The following is a 22,547-nucleotide window of genomic DNA, read 5'->3' as shown; positions in this document are numbered from 1 at the left end:
ACAGGTGCACATATGAACAAGACAGGTGCACATATGAATAAGACAGGTGCACATATGAACAGGACAGATGCACATATGAATAGGACAGATGCACATATGAATAGGACAGGTGCACATAGGAACAAGACAGGTGCACATATGAATAAGACAGGTGCACATAGGAACAAGACAGGTGCACATATGAATAGGACAGGTGCACATATGAACAGAACAGGTGCACATATGAACAGGACAGGTGCACATAGGAACAGAACAGGTGCACATAGGAACAGAACAGGTGCACATAGGAACAAGACAGGTGCACATATGAACAGGACAGGTGCACATAGGAACAGGACAGGTGCACATAGGAACAGAACAGGTGCACATAGGAACAAGACAGGTGCACATATGAATAGGACAGGTACACATAGGAACAGAACAGGTGCACATAGGAACAGGACAGGTGCACATATGAACAGAACAGGTGCACATATGAACAAGACAGGTGCACATAGGAACAGGACAGGTGCACATAGGAACAAGACAGGTGCACATATGAACAGAACAGGTGCACATATGAACAGGACAGGTGCACATAGGAACAAGACAGGTGCACATATGAACAGAACAGGTGCACATATGAACAGAACAGGTGCACATATGAATAGGACAGGTGCACATATGAACAGAACAGGTGCACATAGGAACAGGACAGGTGCACATATGAACAGAACAGGTGCACATATGAACAGAACAGGTGCACATATGAACAAGACAGGTGCACATATGAATAAGACAGGTGCACATATGAACAGGACAGATGCACATATGAATAGGACAGATGCACATATGAATAGGACAGGTGCACATAGGAACAAGACAGGTGCACATATGAATAAGACAGGTGCACATAGGAACAAGACAGGTGCACATATGAATAGGACAGGTGCACATATGAACAGAACAGGTGCACATATGAACAGGACAGGTGCACATAGGAACAGAACAGGTGCACATAGGAACAGAACAGGTGCACATAGGAACAAGACAGGTGCACATATGAACAGGACAGGTGCACATAGGAACAGGACAGGTGCACATAGGAACAGAACAGGTGCACATAGGAACAAGACAGGTGCACATATGAATAGGACAGGTACACATAGGAACAGAACAGGTGCACATAGGAACAGGACAGGTGCACATATGAACAGAACAGGTGCACATATGAACAAGACAGGTGCACATAGGAACAGGACAGGTGCACATAGGAACAAGACAGGTGCACATATGAACAGAACAGGTGCACATAGGAACAGAACAGTTGCACATATGAACAGGACAGGTGCACATATGAACAAGACAGGTGAACACATGAGCAGGACAAGTGAAAATATCAACACATAGCAAATGAGACACACACGAGACCTAAACAATCTCAAGATAATCAAAAGCCCAGAAGGGAGGAGGGAAGGAAGGAATCCATGAAGTCTCACCCCTGGCTGAAGAACAATTGGCATTTTACTGCTTCAGGGAGAGAAAGTCAGTCAGTCATTAGTCTGCAAACTGCACTCCCTTGTAACGGAAGAGAGGAGGGAGGGAGAGAAGGAAGGAACTTGGATGGGTGGGAAGGTAGGGGAAGACTTAGAACTAAATAGGAAGGGAAATAAATGTGATCAAATACTGGGTAATGTTTTTAAAATAATGAATAAAAGCACTATAAATTGTTTCGCCCCACAATCCTGATCCCAGACCATGTTCATGAAGCATTCTTTGAAGCTGTGTTCTTCTGACCAATCTGAGGTGAAGATGGTGTTTTAGTCTGATCTTATCTCTCTTTATCAATGCATCCCGTTTGTGCTTTCCTGTGGAATGCTTTGTCTTGCCCTGCAACTAAGGTGCTGAGGGTGGCATGTGAATGCTGCCAGAACTTTACGAATACATATTGTTGAGAAGCTCAAAAGCCCCGCAGTCTAAACGTTAGCATTTTCAGAATTATCGGTTGTTAAAAGGTTGTGATTCTCACAGCCCGTTGATAAAAATCACAAGCCGTAATCACATAAAGTAATTGATGTGTATGAAAATTGAATAATTTACTTTTATTTGCTTATTATTTAATAAATCCTTGACTAAAATTGGAAACTGTACAATGTAATATTAATGCAGGAAACTTTTAAATATAATAAATAAAACAATGCAAACTCATTTTAACTCAAAGATTTTAATGAAGGGAATATGCATGCCCTGGTTTTCATTAAATAGATAGCAGCATGCTGTGAAGATTGGAATCCATCTTAAAAAATGAATTAAATTTGGGATGATGAGTTCTTATTCTGGAAAGTGTCCTACTTTAGGGTCCCACACAGCATACTGAAGAAAGCATTTAGGAATGATAACTGTGGGTTAGGTGTATGGCCATTCTGTTGTCTTTATAACATTTCGTGGAAGGCATTTTCAGAGTCTTTGTCTTGAACAGAACTAAAAAAAAAAAATTGCCTCATTCCTGGATCATCATTTAGCAGAAAGGGACTGCCTCCTGACAGGAACCAATATAATGACCAGAAAGCTCTAGAAAAGTGTTGTTAGTCTCCCTGGTTCCACTTCATGATTTCATGGAGCAGGTCCTTGGAAGGCCTAAGAGCAACTACTAGTTTACTACCTGGGTCAGCATGTTCTGATGTCCAGATTCAAGTGTATCAATGTCATCTGTGCATGTGTGATACTTGGGAATGCCTAAGTCTGGGCAAGTCGTGTGGGATGCTGGGAGATCAAGCCTTATGTATAGGGAGAGGTCACAGGGCTGGAAACTACCAGAAATTCTTGAGGTTACCTGGCTCTTGGAAGTCTCACCTTCTGTTGCAAATGGCTAGCCACCAGGCAAATTCCAAAATGGACAACTGAGACAGAAGAGGTAAAACAAAACCTCAATTGTGTCTCTTGAACCATAGGTCTATAGAAAGAATGGCCCCTGACCTTCCCCGTTGGTCCTCTCGGGCTCAGTGCATGCAGGGGCTCTTGGCACACATTGGAAGTCTGTAGCACTAGACTGAAAACAGAACTAAACTAGTTTTCAAGGTGAAATTGTTGTCTTCATAACCAAGATACGAAAAGCTTTACAACTCAATTTGGCTATTTTAAGGTTCCTCCTCCTCTTCCTCCTCACCCTCCTCCTCCTCCTCACCCTCCTTCTCCTCCTCCTCCTCACCCTCCTCATCTTCCTCCTCCTCATCTTCCTCCTCCTCTTCTTCCTTTTCCTTTCAGGAAATATGACTGGACAAACAGGAAATCTAAGTCAAGTACGGATTGTAGTGGTCCTGAACCAAGATGAGTTGTGTCCCTAAGTGATCAAAGCAATTATTTGGAACAAATTTGTCAATATTAAGGAAGAAAAAAATGATTTAGAGAGCTTCCTGGCATGATTATATAAATGGGCCTTAGACCCAAATCCTACAAATCAGAGATACAGTATATCAAGCAAGAAAGAACTAAGTTTGAGATCTTATTTTTAACATGCATGACGAATAAAAAGAAATGAATCGCCAGCACAATTTTACCAAGGTAACTAGCATCCCAAAATTTTGACAAGGTAACCAGACCACAAAACAGAAAAGAAAAAAAGCAGCCACAGGCTCAGCAGGCAGACCTGAAACCCAGGACCTCTTATCGGATATTCAATCCTCACCCCTGCTTTCTTTTCTACCATGCTGTGTCTGTTGGGGTGGGTCTTCTAGTTTTCTAGTTACAGGCTTATTTTCTGGGTGGATGCCTTCCAGAGGAGAATGTGCATGTGCTTTTACCTGCTAATATATGGCTTGGCCCCTAATGGGACAAACCAGAGGATCTTAAACACATCAATACAAGTCCAGGTTGGCTGAATTTGTGGCAGGGTGACACAGAACAAGGAGACCCAGATTGGTGACATGGCTGCTTCCTAAGTGATTGAATTATGTGGCACTGGAACATTTTATCGTGTTCCTAGGCTGCTAATATTTGACTTCCTTTTCTGTGACGAAGAAAAGCATAAAGCAGAAGACAAAAGTTCATTAAAATACCGGCATTATTATTTATGTGGCGTTTGGTCCGCATGAACAAAGAATACACTGGATGTATTAGGCTCAGCATCTAGCTACTTTTTGTCAATACTTTTAACTCACTAAGGAATGGGATAACGTGTTAGTGATTCATTTTATACCTGATTTATCAATATTTTATTGGCCTGACAAGACTCCCCCAAATCAAAACCATCCAGAGAGAATTACAGTGCATCTCTTACCTCTGCAGCCTGAAAATGTGGGTTGTCAGATATCGGGCACATAGGCCATGCCTGCTGTTCCATGGGGCTCGCTTTCCCCACTCTGCTCAGTCAAAGTGTCTAATTAGCGGCTCCACTTAGTTCTCATTGCCTTTAGCATCTCAATCAAGGCTTTCTGCCGAAGGAACCCCGCTGCTGGTGCTAGAATTAAAAAAAAAAAAAAACCTGAAACTCATATTCATGTAATCAGACTATAAACATCGCCCCTTCATCACCAGGGGAAAATAATATAATCTTGTCAGTGCCTCCTCTTCCTTAGTGCATGGCTAAGACAAACCTCCCCTCACTTTTCTCCCTTAGATCTGATCTTGGTAATTGCACTCTGGTGAAGAAAGCAGGAATGATTGAAGAAGAGAAAGAATTTGAAAGTCCTTAGAGTTGGGCAAATGTTCTGTAAAGTGTGGAAAGGATTGGCAAATGTTCATCTAGTTGCCAAGGATATCTATAGTATGCAAAAATATAAATATATCTTAAGCAAACAATCCTGAGACAACCTATGCAACGGGTAAAGATTTACTCTTTCTGATGGATGATTATCAAATCTGTAATGGACAATTATATGATCATGTGTCTTCACAATGAAGCTACCAATGAAAAAAACACATGAAGATATACAGGAGTGACTTTCAATAATCAATCAATTATTTTAAAGGAAGTGAGAGGTAGGCATTGTTGTGCACATTTTTAATCCTAGCCCTTGGCAGGCAGGGCAGGTAGATCTCCGTGAGTTTGAGATCAGCCCAAACTTCACAGTGAATTCTAGGTCAGCCATATATAAGGACATCCTCTCTTAAACAAAAAGGATATGGAACAAAAGGAATCATTTTTATTAGAGTACCCTTTGGAATGATGCTTTAATAAAATGACTCAATAAAATCCTGCACAGAATATAGAAGCATAAATTAGCGATGTACTTTTTAATAAGGGGAATGCATCCTGAGATAGCAAACACTAGCAAATTTGTCATAAGAGATGGATGGTTGGGAGTATTTACATGAACTAAGATTGCTATGACATCTAGTAGGCATCATGATCTTAGTGGACACCATCATCTACGTGCTCTGTCACCAACCAGAATGTTGTTGTGGAGCATGTAATTGTATTGTTTGGGACCAAACATATCTCAAAATTAATAGGAATGGCATGCAATTAGTTTTCAAATTTTCATAAACCATACAAACCAGAAAACAGCAGATTTGTTATAATATAGACTTCTAGGCTTCACAGGAAAAATTATGGTCCAGAGAAGGTTAGGAACAACATCTGTGAATCTCTGTTGTAAAAGAGACTCTGAGGCTAAGAAGAGGCTTGATTGGCAAGGTGTTCGCCATGCTAGTGTGAGGACCTGAGTTTGAGGCCCAGACCCATGTAAAAACATCTGAGCATGGTGCTCAGTGAAGTCCCAGTGATGAGGAGGCAAAAAGAGAAGGAACCCTATCAGCCCAAACTACTGAGTACACTCAGATCACTGAAAGACTGTGTCTTCAAAGAAAGCTGGATGACATCCAAGGTTTTCTTCCAACCTCAGCACATACATTCATGACTGTCCCTATACACACATAAACATGTGCACACATAAATACACACAAATGGGTAAGATGTGGTAATTTTAATGCAGGTGATCTTACCAACAGCTGAAAGATTGTGAAGGGTGAACCAGCCGTAAATGAGGCTTCCTCTCAGTGGAGATGACCCTATGGTATTACATACTTCAGTGGTCACAATGCCAGTACTGCTAGGATTAGACAACCTACAGATGAGCACGGTCTTTCTCACAGTGCTGCGAGGCCTTGGCCACAAAGCAATATGCTATAATTCATTCAGCAGAAACATGGACAAAGCGTCGAGACACAACTCTGGCATTTCCCAGTTCTCTTGTCTCATTGACCATGATCAGTGGTTTGGCCTCTTGGTACCACTGAGCAAAGTTAGCTTCTCAGGGAGATTCAGTAAAGATCTCTGCTGTTCAGCAGGTTGGGTCAGAGTGTTACCTGGCTCTGCTTACACTCACAGTTAGACATCTGATAGCTGGGGAGATAAAGCTCTTGGATTCCTTTAAAAAATATATTCCAATTTGACAGACTTGGAAAAACCATCCAGGCTTGAGTCAGGCACAAATAAAATCACAAAAGTGTCTGGGCCTGTATGATTCTATCCTTCTTTGATGTGGAACCAAGAATGAGTAGAAAAAATTTGAAGGATTTTTTTTGTTTATTTTGTGTTGTGTTGTGTTGTGTTGTTGGTTTTGATGCATCCTTCAAATGGGAATAGCATATATGCTTTGACATTGTATTTCTGTATAATACCTGGTAGACAGGGATTTTACATGATGAGAATTCTTGAGTTTTATTGTAGTAGTAATAATGAGGTGTATACATTTCTTGGCTTGGCAGAAAAGATCACAGGGATCTGATCCCTACATGTCACTGTTGGTAAAGAATTTCTTTTGCCTTGATCCTTAACGTATACCCTGAGTCCTCCATATATAGCCCATAGATATAATCGTCCTAGCATGCTGAAGGCCTTCAGAGTGTGACTAGTATCAATTTCTCTTAAAACACAAACAAGCTTCCCTTATCTCTTTGCATGCATAGTAGATTGTATTCTAAATGACTCTAGGAAATGGCCATTTACCTACCCTGAAATATGAAAGGTGCAGTTGGAGAGGGGTTGGCTGGTCCACTATCCACTGGCACTCGGACACAGGGAAACTACCCAACTCTCTGCTTAGTGTGTTTACTGCCACACTGTGCTGCAGTCTTCTCCCACTGTCTGTGAGCCTTCGGGAGAAGTCAAAGTCCCAAGCATTGTCTACTGAATAGAGAGCTCATCAAACCTTGGATGACTGGATGTTTCACATTGAATCTGAAATGACCCTAAAGGCTCCTGTTAAAAATTTGTCTGCCAACAAATGAGGTTTCAGGGGAGCAACTGGACCATGCCGGGCTCTGACTTCATCAACAAGTTAATCTATTAATGGAGTCATGATGTAGCAATACCATGGTAGTTCAACCAACACTGTGGTAGTTGGTGAAAACTTAGAAAATAGTCCTAATGTGAGGATTGGCTCAATGAAGCTGGGCCTCTGAAAGTCTTTTCTTGGTCCAGAATCTTCTCTCTCTTATTCTGCCTCCTAGCATCCATGAGGTGAGGAATCCTTTCTTTTACCAGTTCCTGCCACCCTGATACTCTGCCTTGTTCAGGCCCAAAATAACAGCACCAATTGGCCATGAACTGAAACCCCTGAAACACTGAGCCAAGATGAAGTTCCCCTCCCTTCACTGTTCCTCCTGAGTATTTGTTGCTGCATTGACAACTCTGAATACACAATGATGGAGTAAATAAATGAGCCAATCAGTCTCCAGGCTTCACATGAAGTCGGTGGAGTGGTAGAAGGAGGTATGGATGGATAAGGGCCTCCATCTTCACCCAGGGATTATGTACATGGAGCCAACTCTCAAGGTTGGGAATAAAACAGGAAACGATGTCACCAGACTCTACTCCTGTTATTAATGAGCAGAGTCGGTTTTCCAGCAGGCAGCAAGGTTGAGACCAGGGTACAATGTCAGTGTCCTTCAGTATTATCACCACGGATGACTAAAAACATGAGGCCTAAGAAAGAGCGCCATTTGGGAAGTGAAGGTCTGTCTGCGTTGAAAGGGTGAGACAGGGATTTGCTGGGCATCTTATGCTTGGCACTGCTGCCGGTGTCTTTAAGCCTCTTGATGAGAACCTGCAGGTAGGGTCCCACACCCTTTGCCCTTGGTCATGTAACATCTCACAGATTTGGAGTGAGGTTCTTACTGTATTGGATGAATGTCAAAATGGCTGACAGCAAACCTTGGAGCAGCTACACTGTCGCATCTGCTACAGCATCAGTGTAGTAAAGGCAGGCTGAGGACACCGCATAAGAGAAATCCCTGAGCACAGAGACTCTAGAAAGAGGTCCCCTCCTGTGCAACGTTCCCGTGGGCTGCACTCTGCACCCCTCTTTCATTGTTTAAAAAGGTGGTGACTGAGAGACGAATTTTTCTTCAACTCCTGGAATCCCTCACTGAAAGGAAAATGTGATAAAGGAATTTAATTAAAGGAAAATCACTCCATCTTTCAGACCCTTGTTCTTCCATTTGACTTTAAAACATGCAAGAATAAGCTCTGAAATGTTATAGGTAAAAATAGAAGACTGAAACACAGCCTGGAAATCCACAGTTCAAAGTAAAAGGAGCCGATTAATAAGCTGCTTTCTCTTCCCCTTTTCTGCTTCTCTTTCCCACTGAGCAGATCTAAATACTTGCTGTTTTAGTTGGGTTTATATTTTTCATTTTTTTTAAACGATCGCTCATGTTGCACGCAGACCTCTCCCTGAGATATATTGGCCAGGGTACATAAACAGCTGGTGTGCTCCAGGGGCTCTGTGTATTTTATTCTGGATGGAGCCCATGATAAGAAACTGAATTTAGAAAGCATTTTGTAGGAAACTAAACCCAGCCGCCGAATAAAATACAAAGAAGGTGCTTTCGAGTGTGTTCTTATTCGTTAGGATTTAATTCAACGAAAGTTATATTATGTGTAAAATGGGAAGAACAAGAGTAAACGAGCATGCCGTCGCAAAACAAAAGGCCCCGAAGACATTTTTATTTTTCCTCTAGAATAAAGTAAATTCCAAGAGATAATTTCACATGAAGCCCTGTATGTTCAAAAACCACTTGACAACTTCCTTTTTTATTCCAGCCAACCACAGAAGCGGTATGTTTAGTCTCCTCATGGAAATAGTGTCCTGCACAGCTTCATGTTGTGGAGGAAAATTGAACTTTAATTGATTGGAATCACTGCTTTATTATACATGTCACCTTCAGGTCCTGTAACGAAGAACACAGAGCCACATAAATGTCTGTGTAAATGATTCTTTCCCTGTCTTTTGCTCCCAAGAACACAGTGCTCTCTGACCTCCCCTATGTCTTGGATCTAGGCTGAATCAGTGCATACAGGTTAAAAGAAGATTAATCAAGAGAGGATAATACATTACAAAATAGTTTCATGTCTCTTGTTTGTGGGGAAGGAAGGTGAAGCAAGAAAGGGATTGCTTTTGACAGAGAAATTTTGCATCCTTCTATTTGACTCTGTGGCAGAAGCACTAGCTGGGAGTTTGTTAAAATGCATAACCCCAGGTCCTGCCTCCTCAGATGCAAAGCCCTGGCACCACAGTCCCCATTAACAGGATTCCCAGAGGTGTACATGCCAAGTGCACTTGAAAAGCACTGGTCTAATCCAAGTATCTTTCTTCAAGAAGAGCATGGTCTCACTGGGACTTAAGAAGACAGCAAAAGCATGCATGGAGTCCCCATGAGGTCTACGTGGATTCTGAGGACAATAAATATTTGAGACCCAACACCACAGATCACAATTAAAGATGTCTACATAGATAAGTCTCCATGTTGAAGTATGGAGAAGAGGAGATATGGAAAGCCAGGGGAAAAGGGGAGAAGTTGCCCTCATATACAAAGAGGCCGCATTTAAATAGCAAGTCCTATTAAAGCCTGAAGCAAGGGCACAGAGAGAAGCCGACAAAGTCTAATTCAGGAATAGTTAGTAAAAGAGGAAGGTAACACTCACTTTCCAACTACATTGATGCCTGTAACATGCTGTGTTCACATAGAGATTTCTTAGCACAGTTAATATCATGTACGGAAGAATTAATTAACATTAATGAATCATGGCCATCCCCTATGGCACGCTCTAATTCTAATGCAATTGTATGTGGAGATGAGGATCTAATGAGGTAACTAAGGTTACATGAATCATGAGGGTGTGTTCCTGGTCCACTGAGCTTAAAGAAAGGATAGTAGGTATCCTGGAGAAAGGACCATGGGTAACATCGAAAGTCAAGAAGAGAGAGAGCCGTCAGAAGCAAGTCGCTCTGTTCTTGCCTTCTTCAGGACTTCCAGTTTCTACAATTGGAAGACAACACATATCGGATGGCGACACCCACTACTTTGTGGTATTTTGAATAGGTAGTATGTTTGCAAACTTTTTTCATTATGTCAAATAGCTGATATAAACCTTTTGGGGTCTGGGGAGTGTAGAAAGCTTTATCTCAGCTCATGGTTTCAGGACTTTCAGCCCTTGGTTGGCTGGATCACTTGCTGTGGGCTTGAGGCAAGTTTGAACATCCTAGAAGGGAGCATGTAATGAAGGGACATTACTCATCTTGTGATGAAGAGATAGTGGAAAGAAAATTACAGGAAGGAGACATGTGATGCACCCTTAAAAAGTATTCCATTGTCTTAGTTAAGGTTTCCCTTGCTGTGAAAAGACACTATGACGAATGCAACTCTTATAAAGAGCAACATATAACTGGAGCTGGCTTACAGTTCAGAGGTTCAGTCCATTATCATTATGGAGGGAAGCATAGCGGGAAGAGTTCAAGCAGACATGGTATTGGGGGAGGAGCTGGGAGTTTTATATCTTAATATGCAGGCAGCAGGAGGAGACTGTCACCAGCCATAGCTTAAGCACAGAAGACCTCAAAGTCTGCCCCCCACAATGACACCTACTCCAACGGCGCCATAGCTCCTAATAATGCCACTCCCTATGGGTCAAGCATGCAAACGCATGAGTCCATGGGGTCATTCAAACCAACCATAGCCACTAACTATTTCCTTTAGTCAGCCCCCATCTTCCAGGAGTTCTGTTACCTCCCTAGAGTCAATGCAAATTTTGAGTCCTTCAGTTAATGCATAGGTGGAAGCCCCCTCATGGTATAACCATTTCTTAACAGTGCCACCAGCTGGAAACTGAACATCAACACAAGAGCTTTTTGAGGGAACACCTCACATCCAAGCACAGATATCCATATCACACTAACACAGACAGGAGACTTGGGAAGTTATGCAGAGCATCCTGGTTAAATGTATCAGCATTCACTCTTATCTTCTGCCTTCCCTATGTTTTAACCCTTTACATTTTTTTTGAACAAAGACTCTGAAATTTCATTCTTTACAGACTCCCACAACTAGGAACTCATTAACTCTCAGTCAGTACTTCAGTCACTGAGATACACAAAGCCTTGATTATTACAACTCTGCCCCATTCTCTTATTGCATAGTCTCCCTTCTCATTTGGCCTCCAAGTCTGGAGATTCTAGAAGGAAGGGAAGGGAGATCAAAAATAACCACATTAGCAGTGGTTCTCAACCTTCCTAATATCATGACCCTTTAATACAGTTCCCAACCATTAAATCATTCCATTGCTACTTCATAACTAATTTTTCTACTGTTAGGAATAGTAAAGTAAATGCCTGAGAGGCAAGATAACTGATATGTGACCCATGTTGAGAACCGCTGAGCTAGAGAGATGGAGACTGTGTTGGTAGCAATATCACGAATAAGGTATGCAGTGGAAAATGCATTTTGGAAAAAAGGCAGTGTGCTCAGTGGAGTGGTGGGGGGTGTCATCCCCTTTGTCTTCCTTTGTCCTAAGTTTTTATTTTCTTGGGTTTTTTTCCTGATTTGTTTGGTACAAAGTGACATGTGGTCCTTTCTACTTTTGGGAATAAAAGGGAGCCCTTCAGCTAAAATAACTGAACAAGAAGGGAGGAACATTGTATTGGAGGAAGGTAGATATTGGAGAGACACACATCCGTGTAAATACACTAATTCATACCGAGAACTTCGCATTGGCAAGCTCTAAGCACATGAAACTTTAGAGATGAATGAAATGCCCAGGGAAGGGAGTCTGAGGATTATAGAAGAAAAAAGTCCAAAAATTAATATTAAGAAATTCATGCTATAGGGGTCACATAAAGAGGGCTGGAGAACAAAGAAAAAGAAATAAAAGACAAGGAAAAAGGAGACCCTAGCCACAGATTTAGATATTTTATTGTGTGATGTTAAGCATATCAACTGGGGGAAACTGATCAGTTTCAAGCTTTCATCTCTTACCCAAGGCTGAGGCATTTACTGAGCTCCACCACGCACTTCTGCCTTTCTTTACATCTTGAGTCATTTGAAATGTTTACAGAGCATTGTTCCAGAGCATAACATGAATAAGAGAGCTTTAAATACCAGGTACTGTGTTTGACAAATGCATATTGAATTAGAAATAAATTTTGTTTATAGATGTAAAAATAAAAAGAAGGCAAGGAAGAGTTGGGAAGAAAATCAGTGTAAAGTCAAATGGAATTAAATTGAGAGTTTCAGAAGGAAGAATTCCAATGGTGAACTAGAAGATGTGAGGGAGCAATTATGACCGACTGCTGAGCTTACATGCAGATTCATCACTGTTGGTTAGACGGAAATACACGGAGTGGGCTAGGGTCTAATGATTCTAAAGAAAGAAAACAAGTAAGAAAGCTTAGGATCAGCTAGAGTAAGCAAAGGAGTCCAGTAAAGAGCATTCTTGGTCCTATATGGAGGGCAGGGTATGTTTAAAGGGAGAGAGAAAAAAGTGGAAAAAAACTGAAAATGAAGGGGGGGGAAATGGATAAGCAGGGAAGAACGCAGCCAATTGGTTATCCAATACCAAAAACCAGCCTTGAAAATGTACACGCAAGGAACACTGTACAGACTGAGCAGGTTGTACCTATGTACTTAGGAGTATAGATGTATGTACATGTGTACGTATATAGTATATATGTGTGTGGATATATGTTATATATGTGTGCGTGCATGTATGCATGCGTACATGTATGTGTGTATGTGTGTAGGTGATAACAATTACTAGAAAATAGAGGTCATGAATTTGGAAGAGAATAGGGAGATGAATGGGGAAGTGTGTGATTGTATTGTAACCTCAAAAAAAGAATAATAAGAAATTGAATGTGGATGTGTAAGGAAGACAGTAAGGGATGGGGGATGCCAGAGGCAGCAGAGACATGGTTCCTGGACAATAGGTGTCTGTGGAAAGGGAGAAGATGATGCAAGAGCGGGTAAACAAGGAGTCACTGGGAAAGACATTGAGAAAGTGGCCCTGTCTGAGAAAACAGAATCAGGAGTCACCTGGTTCTTACAATATGCAATTTCATAGTTTTGTACGAATACGAGGGGCCAACCAGGAAGTATATCACAGGCACATTATAAAAATGGGAGTTTTAATCATCCCACATGAGTCCCTTCTCTAAAAACATGGCCATGTAGCATCCTCACTGAGAGACAATAAACAAACTGCTTACTCGGCAGGTTGAAGCCAAGCAGCTTTTGAATATTTCATGGCCAGGCTTCAGGTCTAAAATTTCAGGAGTTGAAATCTGTAGAGCAATAAGGAACAACAGCAGCAAAAGAATCAAAGTAAAATAAAGGCAAGAGAATTATAAGCAAAACAGAAGTTCAGAGAGAGGCTGCGCTGACCCAGTTATCTTAGGAGGATGGAATCATTCATTATAAGACTCAAAGTCAAAGGCTACACACACACACACACACACACACACACACACACACACACACACACACATACACACACATACACACACACATACACACATACACACACATACACACACATACACATACACACACATACACACACACATACACACACACATACACACACATACACATACACACACACACACACAAACACACACACACACGAGCATGCACGGTAGGGTATCATTTAACAAAATAGTATGGCAGATTAGTAACTGCCCTGGTCCCTTCCAGGTACTACAACATACTATGAGCTGAGCGGTTTAAACAGTAGAAAAATATTTCTTCTATTTTATAAGCTAAAAGTTGCAAGATCAAGGCAAATTTGGGTGGGACATGCTTCTTTGGAAATAGCCAGTGCTGCCTTGTGTCCTTGAATGTAGTGGGTGCAAGAGTTCTTTTGTGACTCTTTTAGAAGGGTACTAACTCCATGCACGAGGAAACCACCCCCATGACCTGATTACTTCCCAGAAGCCTCTGCTCACAGGGCCACTGCCCTGAGAGTTAGGAGATTAGCACATGGGGTAGGGAAGGGCACAGATGTTCAAACACAGCTGCTGTACTGTGCATTAAATTCTGTGGTCCCATCTTCTACAGTTTCTCCAATTTCAAAAATGCATCGGGTTATTAGAGCCTAGAGAACAGGGAAGATATTATAGCTGTGAAACAAATATGTCTTTTATTATACAGGCAGATGTGAGGCAGTCATAAGTAAAGACACTTTATGTCCTTTGAATGTAAAAGCTCATATTTTACTATATCACAATCAATGAATTCGCAAATATCATTTTGGAATGTTATTCCAGCTCCATAGCTAAAAAGAAAAGAATTCAAATATTGTATTCAGATGTGTCTCATCAATTACTGTAGAAAATCAAGTATGGACACCATCATGGAAGACTCTTGACAGGAATAAAACTTCTTCTGCAGGCCCAGGATAGAGGCTTGGTTGTGTCATTCAGGAAGCATATAACCCTAGAAAGGTGTCGGGTCTTCACTAATCCTCTGTTTTCTAGTGTTCTAGAAAGTGCTACCATTCGAGCCTTTCTTGTAGCTTGTCTATGGAACTCTAATGATGCTCAGTATTTGCTGAGACTAAGTAAGAGCTTGGTAAGAGGTGTGGCTTCTTTTCTGAAGGACATGTTACAAATTAGGGGTGGAGTTCAAAACTTGCATAATGGCCTGGGATTTCGGATGGAGACTCATTTGTAAACCTCAAAGCAAAGAATAGTCACTTATCAAGAGTTTAGTGAAAGAGAAACTTGCACTCACACTGGCAACAGGCCCATGGTGACATTTCAGAGAAATCTCCCTTTGTGTTAAGCAGGGAATAAGACAGTGTCTGTCAAGTGGCAAGACCTATGGTTCATGCTAAGCTCATATATGTAATGTAGCAGAGGATGGCCTTGTGGGGCTTCAGTGGGAGGAGAGGTCCTTGGTCCTGTGAAAGTTCAATGTCCCAGTATAGGGGAATGCCAGGGTGGGGAGGTGGGAGGGAGTGGGTGGGTGGGGAAGCACCCTCATAGAAGCAGTAGGAGAGGGTTGGGGTAGGGAGTTTCTAGAGGGGAAACCAGGAAAGGGGATAGCATTTGAAATGAAAATAAAGAAAATATCCAATAAAATTTTTCATATGTGCAAAAGAAAAAACAAAACGCTTTTTTTATACTCTTGAAGATAACTATAACCCCAAATGAAAATAGTAAATACTCATGTGCTTTTCCTCAGAAAACTCATAGGAGTCCCCTACTTTATTCATGATTAAAATACGAACTGAAAGAAAAGTTATGTGTGGAGTGTGCGATTCTATCTGAGACTTCCTGAGGTCACCTTCGATACAGCAGAGGCATATGCCCATAGCCTGGTCTCAAGAGCAATACAATAGAAGGGGGTTGTGGAAAACACCTGATGGGTCTAAGGACGACTAAGCCCATGGGTTGGGAAGTCACAAGGGGATGGAGAAGGAGAGCCACTGCCACCGAGAAGAACCTGCAAGCTCAGCTAGTTTTTACCCCAGTTAAAAAGGCTTACAGTGAGATTGGGGATTTAGCTCAGTGGTAGAGGGCTTGCCTAGCAAGTGCAAGGCCCTGAGTTCAGTCCTTAGCAGCATGGGGATTGGGGGTAGGGAAGTCTTACAGTTTAAAGCAAAATGGATGCCAGAGAGAGGCTGGGATAAAAGTGGCTTGAGACGCAAGAAGAAGATCTAGAATTTCTCAACTCTCCTAATGCTGCGACCTGATAATTCAGTTCCGCATGTTGTGGTGCCCTCCCCCACCCCCAACCCTACAATTATTTTTGTTGCTACTTTCTAACTGAAATTGTGCTACCGTTATGAATTGTAATGTAAATATTTTTGGAGATAGAGGGTTGCCCCCCAGGGGTGGAGAATCATCAGTCTAGACTGGCATGAAAAAAAGTGTGAGCAAAGGAGTTTTTAATTATGTTAATATTGACTACTTGTGCAGCAAAACGCCCAACAAATGTCACTAAAACACAGAGGTCTGTTATTAGGAAAATATCAGAACTTGCAAACAGGGTGCTTGCTGTAGCTGGTGACAGTGATGTTACTTGATGGTGATGTCCTTCCGTTTTGCTCCAATGTTGGCCAATAATTACAGGTCCTGTGGCAGCTGGGATTTTGCTGGATACTGATTTGTATTCCAGAGGGCTCCTGAGTGAGTGATTCTTCTTCTAGCAGCTTGAACTCAGAATATCCTGGGAACTGGAAACCTCTCTACCCCAGTCATATTCCCAGAGAAGCCTGTCATTCTCAGGCTTCCCTTGGCTTCCCTCCGTGTCCTGTCTTCCCAAGAACACATAACCGGGCTTGGAAGTTCCACCATGCAGGAGAGAGTCCATTGCAGTATGAGAATTGGCACTCTGGTGGTACAAACTGTTAGTGGACCACAACATTCCCATTCAAACTGAAGATGACGGTAGACAGAAATATCAGCATGCTTTGGTTGAGGGCCGTAGTCCCAGAGCGCCAGGGAGGGAGCTAGGAAGGCAGGTTGTGATGTAGAGAGCATTAGCCAGAGTTCTGTAATGAGGACCCTGTGTTCAGAAACAATCAGAATTCCAGTCTTCATGAGGCAGAATTCTGAATCTGAGATGCTAAAGAGTTTCAAAACCACCCTATTTGGGGATACATGAAAATTACAAAGAAATACAAGGGGGGAGGAGAGAGAGAGAGAGAGAGAGAGAGAGAGAGAGAGAGAGAGAGAGAGAGAGGCTAGCAGAAGGAAAAAGATAGCATTGTGTTGAATTAAAATAATTTCTTAGAATTCTAGCTGTTTCTGAGCAATATGAACAATTGGAACAGAAATAGAAGCAGACACGAGATAAAATTTAAACAGTTTTCATCAAATAAACACACTGCCACATGGGTTAATAGAATTTACCACACCCCTGATAAAAATAAAAAAATCTCAATTTCAGGAGTATAATAAAAAGAAACTAATTAGTGGAAAGTGAAAAAATATGTTTTGGTGCATTTTCTGTTGCTGTAACAGAAGACTCAATGTGCTGAGACACAGAGAATTGTTTTTTTTTTAAGACTTGCTTTTATTATTTTAGGGGAGTGTGTGTGTGTGTGTGTGTGTGTGTGTGTGTGTGTGTGCGCACACACATGTGGGCCTACACTAGTGAGTCTTGATGTGCTCAGAGGCCAGCGGATTTGAGCCTCCTGAATCTGGAGAAAGGGTGGAAAAGAGGACTGCAGAGCTTGGAACCAAGCCCTGCTTCTCTGGAGGAACTGGAGGAGGCTGTGAACACCGAGCCACCTCTCCAGCTCTGGAAACACGGCTCCACCTCTCACGCTGTGGTACCAGAGTTCCTTCCGGTGAGGGCCTTCAGGCTGCATCCTAACATGGGGAAGGGTGTCACCAGGGAGAAAGCATTCGTGAGAGGGAACAGAAGCAAGAGGACCTCTATGTCTGAGAAAATCCTTTATTAGCAAAGCTGTCTGTGCAACCACTAACAGCAATGGCCACCCCCATGATGGCAGAACACTTAACCTAATTACCTCTCTATTTTCTCAGAGAGGGGGCAATTCGACCTCACATCGGATTTGGAAGGGACCTTTTGCAACCAGTTGTTTTGCTCAGCGTTGAAACCAAGATGAAGGCTCCTGAGATTGAGAAAACTTAGGAAACCTATGGACTCAGGCATCTTGGTATACTCGACGTTCAGGAAGCTGAGAACATTACAAGGTTCGTGAGACACCCTCAAGATTAAAGACGTGATAAGGTATTGCTGGGGAGAGAAAGCTCCAGGATTCAGCTCTCACGGAGTCTTCACCCCCCATGCTGAGGTGGGCTTTTCCTGTGCCACCTCTTCCTTTAATTCATTCATTCACATGCCTGTTCGTCACCTTCACCAAGCAAGATGGAGTGAACCACTTCCCTGGTGGGCCTTTGGCGCCCCGTGTGGGGTAAAGCGGTATTTATTCCCATCTCTCCACTTGCCCAAGACAAGTTATTCAACACAACCACAGAAGCTGTGGAATGGCAGCCCAGGTCTGAGACTGGATGAAAATCAAAATGATCGTGCACAAATCACCTAAAGTCGGGCATGCTTCAATCATGTCTGCATTATCACACTTTAGGAAAATGGACAAGTAATAGAACTTTGAAAGGAAAACGAGAAGATTGAAAGGCATTACACTCAGTCAAGATCGCTCATCTATGTTTATATGGGAAAACAATAGAAATGCATTTTGGGTATATATGGCTCATAAAAAGTGCCAATCATTTGTGCCTCTAAAAAAAGAAATTAAAATTGTTTTCCATCTGGCCACAATTCAACGTACAAATGTGGGAAAGATGCTATATATAAAGACTGCCGGAAAGAAGTTGATAACCAGTTAAATATAGATTTATGTCTAGGAAATTATAGCAACACTATTTATATTCTCATTAAAAAGAGAAGAAAGACATCTACTACCTTATGACGGCTTTTCATCCGTCTAGCCAGCACAGTTGAATCTAAGATATGGGCAACATATCACCAAAGAAGACAAGTGGGGGGAGGAGGTGTCTTTACTTTGTACATTATTGTCTGTTTATTTGGGAAATATCAGAACCAAATAAAAACTATTACAACATTAGAATAAAGCTAAAAAGAATTCGATTTGACTGTTGAAAATGAAACGTGTCTATTTTGTAAAAAGAAAAAAAAATCAATATTTGCCCTATATGCAAGCATTGGCATGATAGAAAATAGAATATAAAGTTAGGTCGGAGTCACAATAATAAACGCGCAGGATATGCACTGTAATGAAGAGAGTCCACAGTGCTGACAGGCATTAAGGGATATTTGGACACAGGGAGAGGTGGTCTATCCTCCGGTCTCAGGGAACCGAATGCTCTAAATCTGTCCAAGCATATTTATAGAAGCATATATTTATAGCTAATAGCCTAATGGTACATGGGGTAGGGTGCAGTTTTAATAACACTAGGAAGAAACGAATGTTGGGAATAGCTGAAATTTTTTTTTAATAACAGGGCAGACTAGGGTGGAAGTTGTTTTTGTACTTCCTGTAAAGCACACAATAACATGGCAACATTAATCACAACAGGCCATCCCCAGTGCTGGGACAGAGAGAAAAATGGAGAGGACGGCATAATCCACACAAAACACAGGACTGAACCAGCCTGAGACAGCTACCTTAGAGTCATGGGCCACGCCTATGCTGCTTTAAACCTCAGAAAGGTGGTTCCCAATAAACCTAAGAGACCGTGGAGATTTGCTGCTATCACATCTCAGTAGATGGGAACGGAAAAGATAACGCCTGAAGGTGAAAAATCAGTAAATGTTTTACTTGGTGAAATGGAAAACACCTTCATCACACAGTATCAGAGCAGAAGTTTGCTTCGATAGGTAACCACGTGTGCAGAGTGTGCTCCAAAGTTAGATTATGAGAGTGATCAAAGCATAAGAGGGGACTGCTCTTGTGTAAGTGGGTGTGTGCCTCTGTGTGTGTGTGTGCCTGCCTGTGTGTTCATGTGTCTGTTAGTGTGTGTGTGTCACCTGTGTGTTCATGTGCCTGTTTGTATGTGTATGTGCCTCTGTGTGTGTGCCTGTGTGTGTCTGTGTGTGTGTGTGTGCCTGCCTGTGTGTTCATGTGTCTGTTAGTGTGTGTGTGCCTATATGTGCATTACTCTCTCTCTCTTTCTCTCTTTCTCTCTTTCTCTCTTTCTCTCTCTCTCTCTCTCTCTCTCTCTCTCTCTCTCTCTCTCTCTCTCTCTCTCTCTCTGTGTGTGCTTCTGTGCCTGTGCCTATGTGTACACATGCATGCACTTGGCCTACATTAGCAGTTCTCAACCTGTCGACCACAACTCCTTTGGGGGTTGAGTGACCCTTTTAGAGGTGTCACATATCAGATATCTTGCACACCAGATATTGATATTACTATTCATAACAGTAGCATGATTACAGTTATCAAATAGCGCCAAAAACAATTTTATGGTTGGGGGTCACCACAACATGAGGAACTGTATTAAAGGGTTGCAACATTAGGAAGGTTGATTTCTACATGGAATGATGTGTTGCACATTCTCTGTCTGGTGGTTCCATTCATTCAACACTGTATCTGTAAAGTTCATATGGACAGCACAGTCACCCAGCACCATTGCTCTGTTGTATCCCAGGTGAGAAGAAGGAAGCAGGGAGGGGCACTCTGAACTTAACAAGACTGTATTTTATCCAAATACATCATGAGGCAGACTTATCACTTGTGTGTATTCTGCTTAAGGGGACTTCAACTTAAAAGATGTATGACTGAATTTTAAAAGTGATTTTTTTGAAAGCAAGGTTATGCTGAAGATGGAGGATGGTGGAAATGGAGGGTCAAGATGATTTCATAGAAAGCAGCACGATTTAGGGAGGCCCTGGGAGTTTTCCAGATACTACAGAAACATAGCACATGTGAGCTGAGTGATATTTTGAATGGACGCATGAAAGGCAGCATGTCAATTTCATCATTGGCTCAGCATAAAGGAGTGAGCAGCCATTTGTCCTCTAGGGATGCCTGACAACAGGCTTAGAGCTGTACCTAGAATTGGTATTATGTGTGTGACCTGGAAATGTTCAAATCGAAATTTTACTTTAATACAGTCCCCAGGCAGTCATCAAAGCATGCACATGTGGCCCATACATGGTTCTCTTTAGGTTCAGTTTTCTACTTGAGGTCTCTCAAGAGCCATCCTCTCATAAACAAAGAGTAAAACAAAACAAAGAGGCACATCATCATGGTTGACAATCACAAGAGAAACATCCTCCAGGATCTGCAAAGGCCACAGATACTGCAATCCCCACAACTAGAACATGAGCATGTTCACATATGCAGAGATCTAAGGTGCTTTACTGGTCTGCTTGAAGGTGTAGATATTGGAACTCAAGAAATGGTAGCATAAAATAGAAGCTAACTAAGAAACAACATTTCTCCTTGACCATCCCTTGCCTGTCTGTCTACCCTCCTTCATTCCCACAAGCCACAGCAATCTGAAGCACATTTCCTCAGTCATCTATAAAACCTAAACACACTGTCCTATCTCTCTCTCCAGTCCTCACCTTCCTATAGCAGAGGTGTTCTCTGACTTGCTTTGTTTGAATGTAAGATATAAGACTTCCAGTCTAGAAAAGGTCTTTCCCAACCCAGAAGGAAGAGGGCTAAGCATCCAAGCAGATGGGACTTGACTTGCTGGGTCTGACATTTGATCAGACCCTTTTGTCTGACCGTCATTCTATGTAGCTGCCCACACTTTGCTGGAGCAATGCATACAGATAGCTCACTCTGAGTCTGGGAGTCATCCTTCTGAGGTTCCCGCGGCTACTAGCACTGTGATCAAAGAGAGATGGGATTTCTTCTAGTTACGTGCTCTCTTGTTACAGGATGTCAGACATGACATTTGACCATTAGACAAAAACAAAGTAAGCTCATTCTCAATCCTACAGTACTGTCAAGCTTGACTGAGGGAGATATTACAAAGAAGCAAGGAGCTAGGGTTACGGCTGTGTCGGTAAGAAGACCCAAGTTCAGTTCCTAGCACTCACACCAAATGGCTCACAAACATCTCTAAGTCCAGCTCTGGGGACCCGCCATCTTCTGAACTCTACACACACACACACACACACACACACACACACACACACTTATACACACACAATTGTTTTGTATTTTAAAAAGAAACAGAATATTGGGAAGACTCAGCTGGAAAGTAGAGAGAGAAGAGAACTCAAGCAATGTGGAAAAATAAGAAAACCCCTAATGAATCATTCATTCTAGGAAGAAATAAAAGGAAATAGTGGAAATGGAAATTCAATGACACAGTGTCAAAATGATTCCTGAATTGCTGGAAAATAACTTAAGTTTAGAGATGTCCTGAAATCCAAATAAAATGGAAAAAAAGAAATAGAAATGTTTCCATGATACTATAAAATTCTAAAGACAGAAAGAAACATATTTCAGTATTATTTATGCCAAAAGAAATGCCTATTAGAACTACTGTGAGATACTATTTTTCATATATCATATTGATGCATGAAGTATAACATTTGACACAACACCATGTTGTTCAGGCAGTGGAGTCTCATTAGTCATTGGTGTGGTATAACCCTCCCAGGAGTGATTTGGAACAAAACACAACAAAATCAGGCATCTGTCTTTGATCCAGCAACCCTACTCAAGTACACAATCCTCAATTATAAAACCCCCATAAGTTCAAAAGAAGTTTATAGATTCAAACTATTTACTAGAACAATAGAAAATTTAACCACAGACCAAATATGCTATGGTACAGACACACAATGGAATAGTATACAACTATTTAAAA

The 22,547-nt window shown here is 41.8% G+C and overlaps 1 long non-coding RNA gene across 1 annotated transcript in view; it reads right to left on the bottom strand.

Annotated features, from left to right (window-relative positions):
• Positions 1-22,547, bottom strand: part of LOC108349518 (uncharacterized) — a 48,349-nt gene that overhangs the window by 12,653 nt on the left and 13,149 nt on the right. Inside the window, exon 3 of the long non-coding RNA XR_001835601.3 lies at positions 4,256-4,435. This is a non-coding gene — a long non-coding RNA (uncharacterized LOC108349518). The remainder of the gene's footprint in view (positions 1-4,255; positions 4,436-22,547) is intronic.

Source organism: Rattus norvegicus, chromosome 1 (genome assembly GCF_036323735.1).
Source record: "Rattus norvegicus strain BN/NHsdMcwi chromosome 1, GRCr8, whole genome shotgun sequence".
In the NCBI taxonomy this organism is placed as follows: Eukaryota; Metazoa; Chordata; class Mammalia; order Rodentia; family Muridae; genus Rattus; species Rattus norvegicus.
The sequence above is the reverse complement of the archived record's forward strand: the minus strand, read 5'-3'. Positions and strand labels throughout refer to the sequence as shown.